General features: G+C 44.4%; 1 protein-coding gene across 2 annotated transcripts in view; it reads right to left on the bottom strand.

The window, feature by feature from the left end:
* Positions 1-14,017, bottom strand: part of LOC105562289 — an 84,960-nt gene that overhangs the window by 22,517 nt on the left and 48,426 nt on the right. Inside the window, exon 1 of one of the 2 annotated variants that reach the window (XM_012013024.1) lies at positions 12,433-12,523. The exons of the other annotated variant lie outside the window; for it this stretch is intronic. The gene's annotated coding sequence lies outside the window, so the exon portion shown is untranslated. Of the gene's footprint in view, positions 1-12,432; positions 12,524-14,017 lie in introns of those variants that run through there. 2 annotated transcript variants of the gene reach the window in all.

The raw sequence follows: 14,017 nt of genomic DNA, 5'->3' as shown, positions 1-14,017 counted from the left end.
ACAAAATAGCATGCGGTTTGAACGATTTGCGTGACGGAAAGTTATATGACGAACAATACTTTGTGCGTTTCGCGTACGGGAGTGTCGCATGAAGTTTCGCGCGATCGCAGTGAATCATTCTCGCGAGTGAATAGTGCGTGAGTGCAACAAGGAGATCTGAGAGGATGTGCAGGCCTGGGAGGCATCGGGCAACGGCGGAGCAACCATGAGGTGAGTGTTTTATTTTACACATATTATTTGCTAGTTGAAAATTAATGTCTACTCTCCTTTGTCTAATTCATTCAAATGATTTGAATAAGAGTTGCACACAAAAAATATACGTGGAAATCTTGTGAGCTTATATTCCAAAGAAAGAGATTTTCTTCGAGTACTTTACAATTATTTTATTAAATATCTATTTAAAGAATGCATCTAAAATATTTAATGCAATTTTTTTTAAATAATTATTTTATAATAATTACATATCATATTTTTGTATTTTACAGATTACGACGTAGTAACTCCGCTGCTGCGCATCGATCGGTGAGTGGTTCATCGTTTATTTAAAAAATTGTTATAATGGATCTATTATACACAAAATTGCATTATATCTACATTATGTAGTAAACGAAATATTTATGTACATCAAACGTATCGATGTGAAATAAAAATAAATTGTGTAAAAGTAAAATAGAGAAAAATTGACAATATCTATTAATAGTTGATAGAGAGTGACAGAAAGAGAGGCGTGTAACGCATAGTATCGGTGAGTGGTAAATGGTTTATTAAAAAAATTTTATAATGGATCCATTATACACAAAATTGCATCATATCTATTGTACATTGTGTAGTAAACGAAGTATTTATGTACGTCGAATGTATCGACGTGAAATGAAAATGAAATGGGCTAGAAGAAAAATTTGACACTATCTATTAATAGTTGATAAAAAGTGAGAGAAAGAGAGGCGTGTAACGCACGCAACGCTGTGTTCTGGTTATACAAAATTATCAATACTTATTATCATTAGAAACCAAATTTACCGCAAAGCGGCACGGCCAAACGCGCTCTATCAAACGTAATTATGAATAATTATGGGGCTCGATAACGTGAATGTTTCACGGCGAGGCGAACTGCGGGGCTCGCCCGTCGTCATGAATCACCGGCGTCCTCCTTTCGCCGATCATCAAAATAGTGGTTTTCCCATTCGATTCGATTGCTCCCGGTAGGCGGAATTCGGGGCTCGACGAAAGAGCGACCGGCAACGGCGTGATGCCGGTAATCGTAAGCGGATTAAGGTTATAATTTCGGATTAATGCGCCAACGCGGCGCGGTGGGGGATGTAATACATATGGTGTAAGTATCGTTGCCAAGTGAGTCACGGCGCGTGGAATTTATTTGATAAGATGCTCGGGCACCGGTTGGTGAAACGTGTCACCGTTTCTTATCATGGTGTTTCCCCGGTAAGGTCGGCGGGGGGGCAGAAAGACGCGATAAAGGAGGGACGTAACTCTCGTTTCGTCACCGAATGCACTATCGCGGATTATCAGCGGATACACGGAATTCGGTCGGTCCGCATTCCTACGCGATTCACGCATCGTTCTCGCGCGTGTACGTATCTGCGTGTACGTACCTGCGTGTACACATACCGCGGAACGTGGCCGGCACACGTTGCGGCCGAATGTCGTGGCGATTAACGATAACCAAACGGACTTTAACGCGCCATTATCACGCGCTACCGGCTCAAGCAACGCGCACCGCGCACAGATTTACGGCCCATCGCAGTCGCGAACTATCGACAAACACGACCGTTCCATTGCCCACCGCGCGAGTTAGAATATTCTCAAAGCTGTAAGGATAAAAATGATAATGATAATGATAATATTATCGACAAGGTGTTATTGAATACTTGGAATAAATACTCCATGAATGATGACGCTCTATACACCCACAGAAAAAATTTCCGGATCCAATAATTCTATTACACTTCAATGTATCATAAAGTAGGATCGATACAGCGCCAATCATATTTATTATAGAGAAAGGAATATTTTAATCTTAAATGAAAAATTCTAAAATCTAGAATAAAATGATAGGATGTATCGTCTTTTGTCGAATTTCGTGGCGTTAACTTTCCGCGTTGTAAGATGGAGGGAAAATTTATTGTAAACGCAAGAATATATAAACTTATATTTATATAAGTTACTCTTGTCTCAATGTAGTGAGTAAATCTTTTTTCATTCTATAGAGGGGAATAAGAATTATTTATTTTATTTTGATATTGTCTTATTTTTGTACCTACTAAATGAGATTACGAGAAATAGGTACGTCAAGAATTTTTTTCTCTCAGTAACGGAAATCCTTTCTGTGGGTGTATGAATGATACAGATTGTATCCAGAATTTATTTACAATTACACAGACTGTACAATAAATGTGGCAAACATTTTTTTAAATGTCATGTAATATACAATGTTTATTAACATCGTAATCAGAAGATGAGAACGATGGAGAATTAATATACAAATGTATAATTGTGTTGCTGATAACTTTATTAATAGCCGATCAGTAACAATATAGCATTAAGCAAGTAATACCGGATTTAAAGGTGCGTCTAAAATATTGTAAGCCATATCAGCAGTAAAGATTTATTTATCAAAAGAGAGAGAAAGAGAGAGGGAGGGAAATGGATCTAAATCCCCAATAAATCGTCCGAACGGATCCTAATACCAGTCCTACGATAATACGCCACGGCAACTGCATTGTCGCAATAATTTCTTCGATCAAACGGGATTTGTATCAGGAAGCAGCCGCGAACTTAACCCTGAAGATCAATGTCGCGTGGTCGTAGCAGCGGGAAAGAAATTTTTAGTAGAAAGCGCGACCAAGTCCGCGGCAAGTAGATTTATCTGACAACCACGTTGTCCACCCACGTGGGAAACAACGTCGACTTTCTTGTTTTTGCCCCCTTCTATCCTTCACTTGGTTCATTTGTTCGTCGAGCACGCGTACGATGGAGGTCCGTCAAATGAACCCCGTCGTGCCGGATGCGCAATCTCCGTCGATCGACGTATTAACGATCCCGATGCCGCGAGATAAACGGTGAATCGAAGTCACCGGGCACGGGACGGAGGCTCGTGGTTTAATTACGGCATCGTTTGCGAGTAATGAACGAGACGCATAATTCTCGCGCGGTGACTTGCGATCCTGGTAATTTGGCCTGCATGAGTATTCTCAATGGCTTATTGCCGGTTATCGCGAGATTATCCCGATCTAGATCCGCCGTTAAACATCAATGTCCCGCCGAGCGGAACAAATCACGATTATTATATTCCGGTCGGTGGTTAAACGCGCGAGTAAACCCATATAACGGTTGCGATTTTTTCCCCGATCGATTACGACAAGATACAAGCGATACGGTAAGGTACGTAGTGACGTAAGAGTCGCTCGCGATATGATATTTTGTAAGATGACGCTACAGTTGTACAGAACTTTAATCGACGCGATAAGCGCGACGCGTAATTCGGATTTTTCCACCGTCGCGAAAATTTCGCCCGAATGAACACGCGTGACGTACGATCGGGATTTTGTATCGCGAAATCGCTGCGTAATACGCATCGATAAATACGAAGTACATAGAAGCCTATTGGCATTTAGCAGAGGCGGAGCCGCCGCCGCCAGGGTTTGCATTGAGTCACTTATCGGCGGCGGCGCCTAGCTACATCGCGATAAAAACATCGTGGAGAATGCGTTGAGCCTGGTTAACCGGCGCCTTCTATTTCGCGAGCTGTCATTAGTTTATTACCGTTAACTTTCGCGGTAATTACTACACATGTCGAGCCCTTGGCGAGGAGAATGCCTTTCGTAAACGCGAACAGTCAGATTGGCGATTGAATGAGCGAGAGAGAGAGAGAGATTAGCTATCAAAAAAGTTGTCCATATTCGTAACTACTCGTGCTATCGACGTTTTATAATTGCGACTGATCGGGAATGAAATCTGTTTCGCGAGAACAAAAGTTCTACGATGCTCGGTGCGATAAACCGCTGCCAACAGCTCACGCATTTCGCGACGTCGCGATATATTCGTTTTACGAGCTCGTTGACGTTAGAATTCTTTCCGCCCACGTGGCGAATCCGCCTTAACGAATCCGCGATCTTTAATTTCCACCGACAGTCGCGTTCTCAGGATAAATAACAAAACGCCGACGTGCGACCGCACGTCGTTAAAGCCAGCGCATAAATTCCGCGCGGGTTTTTTTCCACGTGAGAAAACGTCGATTCTTAACTTTCTTGCTGCCGACACAACCTGCAATCTCGTTCTTGGTCCCAAATGAAATCGGTTATCCGTTGCGTCCGTTCTTGCAGCAGTTTCCCTTATGATATTCATTACAACTTTCCCAACGAGAACTGACGCGTCAATCGATGTTGATTCGATATCGTTTCGGCGAACCGTTTCCCCCTGGGTTCGTTTTTCATTTTAATACGATAGACAAAAGTATACGTCATGGATATCGCAGAGACGCGTCTAATTTAGTGAAAAACAGTTCTCTTTGCTCGCGCTGCCACAATTTAGTATAATATTTTTTCGCACAAAGTCACAGAGTGGCGAAAAAATTCGAATTTAAATCTCATAAAATTTTACAATCTTAACTTTGTCCGTATCTCATAAACGTGTCTAAAGAATTCGTCGCAATAGATACAGCATAAGCCATATTTATCGAGACATTGGTAATAGAGACATATCTCGTTACACTTTCGACATACAACGTTCGCCCGTTGATGTATCACATCAAAATAATGTCTATGAAAATGCAAACAGTCAGTAATGTTTAATATATTCTAATAACCTTAGCAAATTGCCCAGATCGACATCTGGTCGATATACGGACACCTACCCGCTCTCGGAAAAATCTTTGGGAAAAACTGGTGAATGGAGTTGGCCGACTTAACTAATACACGTAATACGTATAGACATATGTGATTAGTTATGAAAATAAGATCAATTTGCGCCGCGATTCTTATTTCTATGCCGATGCGATAGGATATTGCGATATTTCGCACGGTTTTATTATCATATTTGCGAATGTCGCTGCTCGCACGCGGGAATATATTAAAACGTGTGAATTATAAGTAAGAGGTTTACGTATTACCTTGTTCCAAAAAAATCACGGGGAATTCGGGAAATGATATAGATATACCGAGCATTGAAGAAAACGTATGAGAGGAAGACCTCGACTTCACGTGTAACAATTTTTTCCGAATTGTTTTGCACGACTTTACTGCATCGCATTGGGTGCATCTTATGTGGGATCAAGTATGTAGGTGCATGAAAAAATATAATGTCATCAAAGTAGGTTATTGCTGGTCTGTGTAGGCGTAGGTTAAAGGTGTCAAAGTAGTACAAAAATTTCGGATTGTCGATCGAGTTTGTCGTGATACAAAATCATCCCGATTCAGACGATAGAGGTCAAGTGTCCAATATATTTAATCGTAGGAAGAAGTAGGTGGTTACGCGGCGATTTAACAACTACCGGGTGTAAACGCCCACCGAGGGAATTGTAAAGCAAGACTTAACCGTGGTCGGAGCTAATCGTCAAATCCGTTAAGCGTCTATCACTTGCGACTTACATGCTCGAACATGTCTCTTGAGAATAATCCCCTCGCGGCTAACGCGTAACTGATAAATTGATAAACTCGAGAGTGTCGCGATGACGAGATTCGCGGGAGCGAATGTGAATTTACCTCTCGACCGTATCGTGAAATTTGAGTGACATAACTGTTGTGTAATGACGATAGTTTGCTAATAAACGACTTTACATCTCGGACAGTAAATAATTGATAATGATACAAATAAATCCTGGTTAAAAGTCGAAGTTCATTTCCATCAGATATTCACAAATAGGCCGACTCGCCTTCAAAACCGGCTCTATGGTATTAAGCGCGACGGATCGTCGGGTATTCCGCGACAGATTCGCCGAGGAGTTTTATTCAGAACGAACGAAGCTCATTCATGATATCATTTGTGAATGGCCCTCGGATAACTCGCCCCGACTGAGGTATCACTGGGTGAACCGAGCCCGGCAAGGAGACTGGTTCCCAGTCGCCAATTAAAGTGACACCGACAAAGGCGATGCTCCGTATTTATTATATTATGTATTAAGCAATTGTGAATCTTTTTTGACGAAAACCTGAAATTCGTGTTTCCACGACGACGCAACAACCTTGATCGCGAGCGATGAATGTACGCGCCTCTGATTTAAGACTTTCCGTTTCCTCGTTAATCTCAAAAACGTCAAGCTGTTTCAGCGGAAGAACATTTAAACCGTACACGGAGAGAATTTTCCCTTAAAATTTATCCTGGAAGTCGTGTAATCGTGGGACAACGCGGCATTTTGAAGAACTTTACGAGAGTTTTCTCAAATTCTACCATCCATTTTATTAGTAAAAGTTGAACAAAACTCTCTTAAAAAACACTCTTCGAAATGCTATGTTGTCCCACGATTACATTTTCAGGGTAAACTGTAACAGAAAATTATTTACGAAAGTTTTCTCAAATCCTACCATACATTTTACTGATAAAATGTATTTTACTAATAAAATGTATGGTAGAATTTGAGAAAGTTGAAAAAACTTTCATAAAGAATTTTCTGTTACAATTTACCCTGAAAATCGAGTAATGGTAGAATTTTCTTAAATTCTTTACTAATAAAGTGTATGGTAAAAATTGAAAAAACTCTCTTAAAATTCTTGGAAATACCATGTTGTCCCCCCGATTACACGATTTTCAGGGTAAATTGTAAGAGAAAATTCTCTCCCCCCCCTCCCGTGTACTAGATTGATATCTGGAGCAAGACGGTGCGACGGTGCAAAGTCTGACAATTTCGCGGCAATTTTGTTTATCATCCGCGATGATTTTGTCCAACTGGGTCTTCTCGCGCGTGAATCAGCCGCTCGCGATCCACTCACCCGGATACGTCAGCGAACGCGACAGCGAATCTCTGAAACTTGGATGCGTGTCGCGCGAAAGAAGCGCCTACGTCCACCGTCGCACAGGCGAGTGCTCGTTGCCACACTAATGTCTTACTCCCACGAGTGACACGGTGAATAAGCAAATGGATTGCCTTCATTATCGCGATATATGCGGCGCCGCCTGCGGCGGCTGAAATCTGATTAGAGATCGACGAATGAAAATCCAGCGAGTGCAATGGTGCAAACGTGATGCCCGGCAATAATGAACCGCTGGGGACAATGAAGCGGAATATCGTAAATTGCAATCGGGTCGTATTACGCAACGGCGACGTTGTACGCGCGATAATATCGCGATTTGACCCCTCCGTGATTAGTATCGCCTCTTTTGCCGCGTATTTCCAGCGATTCGGTCATCCTTGTGAAATTCGTACTTTTTCAACGATACCGATACGTCATGGCATTTAGATAGGACGGTATTCACCGCCGGTTTACGGTGAAAAATCACGTTAGAGCCGCGAGATAAGCTTACGTATGCAGCGGACGAGTTTATCGCCTTCCCACCAATCGGCACGCGGCAAAACCAGAAGCAGATTGAGTCGCGAAGTCAGACGCATCTAAACTGCATGAATTTATTGCACTTTTATTGCGAGATTCGCAATGAACGCGCGCCGCCGCCGCCGCCGCTGCCGCGCGGATTCTCGTCCGGCAGCCTCCGCGCCGAGACCACAAAGATCGAAGAGACAAAATAGAATACGGTTAATTGCGACTTCGTCGTAAAGCTCTGTTTTTTTTACTCCACTGTCCCGTGGGTAACGTTCACGCGCTAACTCTAGTCTCGCGTCTAGTCGCCATCTTCGATCGGCGAACAGCATCCGCGTTTTACGACGCTTCTCGGCTGCCCTCGTAGATAAATCAATTTTAGGGTCCACGATCCGTTACGCGGTGACTACGTCTGAAAATATATTTTGGAGCACGTTCCTAAAGGCGTTTTTTTTTAGATCGTAAATAAAGAGGCGCGAGCATCCCGGTGTAATTGTAGATCGTCTTGCGCAATGCACGTACACTTCCCTAACGCGCTCTCACGTATTCCCGCTTTCTTGCCGTTTACAATCAATTTTACAACCCGACGTGAATACAAATCACGTTGCATAATAAAGTTTATTTAACTCTTGTACAGTTTTAGAAATAAATCGAGACACTCCACGCGGATGAGGAATCGTAAAGCCACGTGGGCGAGGGATCGCGGTGTAAAGTAGAATGGAAGATGATTGTTTAAAGTTGTAGCGATCAATCCGCGAAATCTCGCGGGCGCGAGGGGCCGTCGAACAAATCAAATTTCATTAAGTTTCATTATAAGATTACGGCCCATTCATTCGCGCCACCACAACGCCGCGAGCACTCGGTGCTCCATTACATCCGGTATTTTAACCGCGACACTTGGTCGAGACGAGAGCAGCTCGAGAGAATGCCTCTTTCTCCCTCTGTTTCTCTTTCTCTCTTTCTCCTTGATTTAGCGCCGGCTGCGTAAATCTTTGAACCGCGAACGAGAACGGTCTCGTAGGCGACCGCAGCAGCGACATATTTACAGTTTTTAAACTTTTTCTTTCGATATTTCGCGCGAGCGCCGCGAGTCTGGGCTTAATAGCGCGTGACGCGCGCGAGATCAAACTTTTCCGTCGCTTTTGGGAGATCGATCATTTTCCCGCGCAATACCGCGCAATACCGCGCTCATGTTTTATTAATCCGACTCGGACAAGCGATTTGATTGAATAAGTGCCGTAACGTTAATCGCTATGAATCGGAAATATTTCACCGAACGACGAGTGTCGCGATAACGTTTTCGCACGATTATTAGGTAAATCTAATTCATGTTTATCTAATATGACTTAATTGTACGAGTTTCGATCGGAGACTTCAACTTACAAGATAATTTAATGCTCGTAGTAAAATGAAAATTCAATTTGCTCAATTATAATTAACAATTTTACAAGCAAGACGGTACAGATTGTAGAACAAATGGCATACAACAGATATTGGATAGAGCTATAAAAGCTTGACTGTGGAGTCAAGAAAATGTTTCTTGATTCAACTATATGCTCTGCAGTCACGGGCTGTCAAACAAATATTTGTTAATTCACGTAAACATTTGCTAATTAAAAGATATATATATTTTAATAAATTACGTATGTTTAATTGGAAAACATATGCGTTTGAATTAAAGAAATACTGTTAACTAAACATATTTAGTATTAGCAACAATTTTTTTTCTCAGCGTAAATGTGTTACGACCGTCTTACTATTATTCTTTTCTACTTTGCGTTTCTTTTTTTTATTTTGGCACATTCACGTTCCCAGTGGCCGAGTTTCACAGACCGTTAACTTTGAGATTTGAGATTTAATGGCTGCACTTATGCCGCGATATGCTTCGGAGCCGGGCCGAAGAAGACGCGAGAGAAAGCGAATCTATTCGGACCATCTGGTCAAGAGCTAAACTCTTAACATGTCAATTTGCTTTATCTCGTCGAGAAGAGCTCGGCAAAGGATTAATAGGTGCGACGGTATTTCTGGGAAACAGATGCGAATTTCTCGATTTTATCAGGGATCTCGTGCGAGCCCCGCGATTTTTTGTCCGATCCGCAAAAAGGAAGGAGGGAACAACGTTACACGGATATACATAGCCACGCGCTATGTATACATGCATATACACGATAATAATGTTAACCGCCGAAATTACCGGAAGAGCGCAATAGTAAAAGCTACCAGACGCGCCATAAACACTAGAACTCACGGATTATTTGGAATACCGGGGCTGTCGTAAAAATCGCGCTAGTATCAGCACGTAAACGTCACGGCTCCTTGCGTCATCTCGGAGTGGACACTGCTTTCGCTCAAAGGCTGTTTGTAATAAAATCGGCGATCTCAAACGCGCCATTGATATTTTTGTGATCCCGTAGATAGTAGGCGCGAATCCCACCGCGACTTTGCTCAATGTTACATAGAGTACATTAAATTGACGTTAAAGCCACTCGTGTCTCTCAAATGCGTCAGGCACGGCGGACTCCCGCATAAGTCGGAGAAAGATCTCATTTGCATCACTATAGTCGCATCGATGTCAACGTCTCGGTAAACTTCAAAGGCAAACAGGGGCCGCTGTTTCGGCTGTGTCTCGAGGCAGTACCTCGTTTTATTTTCCTTATTCGCTTTCCTCTCGGTTACTACCTGCTCCTCTCTCGCACTGTGACTCACCTTTCTCGGTTCTCACGGCGCTGTCACTGATACACGGATATTATGCAGCCGATCATAATGAAACGTTTCGATTTGAATGGCAATCAATATTGACCGAGTAATGTCATAACGGCTGTTTGAAATTGTAATTGCACTAATAAGACGATTGTTTCGCGTTATTATCTGATGACCGCTATCAATCATCCAGTTTTTCTCTCCTTTTTTTTCGCGAATTGCTGACGTTTCCTCGTCACGCCGCGCGGTTGGCACCGTAATCTACTTTACTCGCCGTGATACCTATCGGAATATAAGAAAGGGAACGTGACTAATGTTTATGCAAATTTCACCCGGCGTTCTGCGGGCGCAACGGCGAACTAGCTCGCCGTAATAAAAAAAAATGATCGCGTCGAATATCGCGAGGGAAACATAATCGAGCGTGATCTCGGGGTGTCACGCGGAGTGACAGCCGTCGCGGCGAACTCGAAGGAAGACAAATCGCGCGCGAGGAGATGAGAGAAACAGACGAACCGGGGTGGGAAAAGGATATGAGGTGGAATGATGAATCCTCGCGCGGCCCACGACGGACAGCGTTTTACATGTTTATCTTGCGAGAGTGATCCAAGTGCGCGCGCGCGCGCGAGACAACTCGACAAACCAATAAATTATGATCTGTAATGGTCATTCGTCGAAGAGCCTAGACCGTGCTGGCAGTTAGCTTTATCGCTGGCTATCGCCCTCTTATGATCTGCGCCGTTCAGAACCGAATGGTACGCGAAGTTCATTAAGTTTAAGAGTCGGTTCTCACATATTTATCCGCGCGCTTCTATTATTGATTCGGCTAATTTTCAGAGATACTATCGTTCGTACATGACACGGGAGAGACGAGGCTTTTGGTATTTTAATGAGAGTAGGAAACCATTTACCTCCGATACCCCGAGATTTACAAGCCGGTTCAAACACTCTCAACCCGACTATGTAAATTCGACTGTAATCGAGTTACTTAAGGTGTACACTTGTGCAATAAATAATGTAAACATTCTCCGCGAGCAACTTTTTGCGACAAGTCGTAAAAACGAGCAAGGTGCAAGCGCGGCCTTTTAATTGGTCGCCTTTACGAGCAAAATAATAATCCATCGCAGTAATTAATTCATTCAGAGCTCGGTGACCCGGCGAGTGTAAATCAACGCTCTAATTGGCCGTAGGAAAAAGAGATGCGGGTGCACGCGGATGTTAATATTTCCCAACGCTTTTTTGCGTGTTCTCCGAAGGAAACGTTATTTAAATTAAAATCCATGTCGATGCCGACTCGTGCGATTCAGCTCGTTAGCGCGGCAGATCGTAATGTCCCCTGAACGCAACTCGGCCACACGCAGCAGCATAATCGGACGAGTGTTTTGTACATTGTTTGCCCGAACATCGGCCGAATATTATAATAGGAGTCCGCTCATGCATAATTAACGAACGACGCCTCGGCGCGCGAGCTTACCGCGCGGCTCGATTCGCGCGGCGAGCGACAGTCGGCGGGTTCTCGGGTCTTCAGGAGAGGATTTTTAATTTAGGATGCAAATTGCGACCGACCGACCGACCGACCGCAATCACTGCCACGGGAACGACTTGCGGGAGAAGCAATTAAATTACAATTTCATGGCCTAACGCCCCGTAAAGCGACACGCGGTACCGGCTTTCGGAGACGCTGCTTTATCAATTTTCGCTGCGCGCGCTCCGGACCTCCTCTCGTAGCGGATTGCATCACAACGCGCGATGCCTAATCCCATTACGAATAAGTAATGGAACCTCGTACGCGCCGTCGGACGAGCGTAAAAATGTTGTGTCAGATCCCATCTCGCCGCTTGTCGTTCGGTAATTTACCGTGTGTCGTGCACGAGCACGAGGTCGCGCTCTTTTTACGCCTAATTCAACCCGCGCCTAATCGCGGCTTCCGAGAGAGCGTCTCGAGACTCTATCTTTTCTTTCTCTCCCTCTCTCTCTCTCTCTTTCTCTTCCCGTCCTCTTCGAGGAAAACGCGACCGAGATCGGTCGGCTGCTGTATTTTTACAGAAGCAACAAGAGGGCGGCGACGACTTCACGTACCGATAGCAATCGGAAATCGATACCTGAACGACAATTGTACGCGCATACATCATGTGACCCCCCCGTAATTACGGCCGGCGCCGTCGGTTTTATGAATGAGATTAAAGCGCGCACGTGTTGTCGCCGACGTGTTGTCCTCCCGTGTATCATTGTACATGAAAGGTGTAATTACCGGCTGCACAATATATCCATGTAAGCGTAATCGTCGGCCATTAAAGACTGTCCAGACCGGACCTTATTTCCTTGCAAACGGACTGCAAACGTCCGCCGTTTCGGTCACGTGCTTTTCTCACCTCAAGCGCAGTCTCGCGATAACCGCTGATGTGGCATTTCAGCTAATCGTGGCGTAGCATTTCGCGTTCTTCATACAATGGGTTACGCAATCTTCGTCGACGGACAATGTTGGTCATCGTAAGATCAGACATTAAATGGTGAGAGAGAGAGAGAGAGAGAGAGAGAGAGAGAGAGAGAGAGAGAAGGAGTAAAAGTCACACGTCCCATTATCTCGTGTCGGAAATTGATAGCGCTTGCGAGTTATTGCGCGCGTGCAAACTCGGGCTGCCAATCGTTATCGCGACTCGGTTCCAAAAAGCGCAACGGCCGAGTAAGTAACTTACGAGGTGATTCATACCGAGAGACATTCCTCATTGAGCGGAGCCTCACGCCGGGGATACGATTCCTCGACGGCGTCGGCGACGGCGATCGTGGCCAACGACGCCGTGAGTAACAGCCGTTAGGTGTTTCGCGAGATGATCAAACCGGCACCATCGGCCGCCCTCTCATTATCCCCACCTGCCCGTTGCCGAGAGACGCGTCTCTCACCTCCGCCTCCTCTCCTTCCACGCCGTCTGCCTCCTCCCCCTCCCCCTTGTGCATAAATGCATAAACCAGGGTGAAAACACGAGGATGCCGTAACGGCGTAATGTCATTACGCAGTAAAGAGACTGCAAATTTGCGAGGGGGCCGCGTCGATGGCATACCAGGAATGCGCGAGCTCCCGTTTACGGATTTACCGTAAAGACCGTAATTTCTTTTCGCAACGACGGCGCGTCAACAAAGGTTGCGCGCACCAAGTTCCGCGTTTTACAAACGGCATCTCATTGTAAACCTAAATGTCACGGCGATTTACTAATTAAGAAGATTTCGCGTGTCCAGTTGTGCGCTAACACGTGCAATTTACGCAACTGCAGTCGCGCAGAATTTGTGTATAAACTATTTTGTCACGGGAACGTAATCATTTGACTTAAAAATACGTCTGGTAACTTACGATATCTCGCGCAGATGAGATATGACGAGTCCGAAGTAGAACGGCGAAGAGTTAATACCAGTCGCCTGAGTTATAACCGAGCTGGGCGTTACCATTTCGCAAAATACTTGTAACGGGAGGTACCGAGTCAATGAATATTGCGAAGCGGTTAAGTCGGCCTATACGCTACGCCCTAGTCGTAATTTAAATGGCCAGATAAAAAGATTTCAGCAGTAAATCCCTTCAGTCTACATGTCGCGCCGCACACGGTGCGCGTAATTGAATCTTAAGACTATAAATGACCCTCGGAGTCTTTCGTTCTTAATAGAAGCGACTAATTAACTTGAGCCTCCGACTGGAATCTGCATCCACTACGTCTTTACTCACGAAGTACCATTTCGCGCGTGCACCTAATCCGCTGTGTCTGCATTATATCACGGCGATTTGTCACAAGTGAAGAAACTTAATTCTTCAACGTCAGTATTTTCTTGACCATACCTGGGCGTCTTTG

The sequence above is a fragment of the Vollenhovia emeryi genome, unplaced genomic scaffold (genome assembly GCF_000949405.1).
Source record: "Vollenhovia emeryi isolate VEMERY1.0 unplaced genomic scaffold, V.emery_V1.0 DF939191.1, whole genome shotgun sequence".
In the NCBI taxonomy this organism is placed as follows: Eukaryota; Metazoa; Arthropoda; class Insecta; order Hymenoptera; family Formicidae; genus Vollenhovia; species Vollenhovia emeryi.
This window is presented reverse-complemented; position numbering and strand designations above follow the sequence as displayed.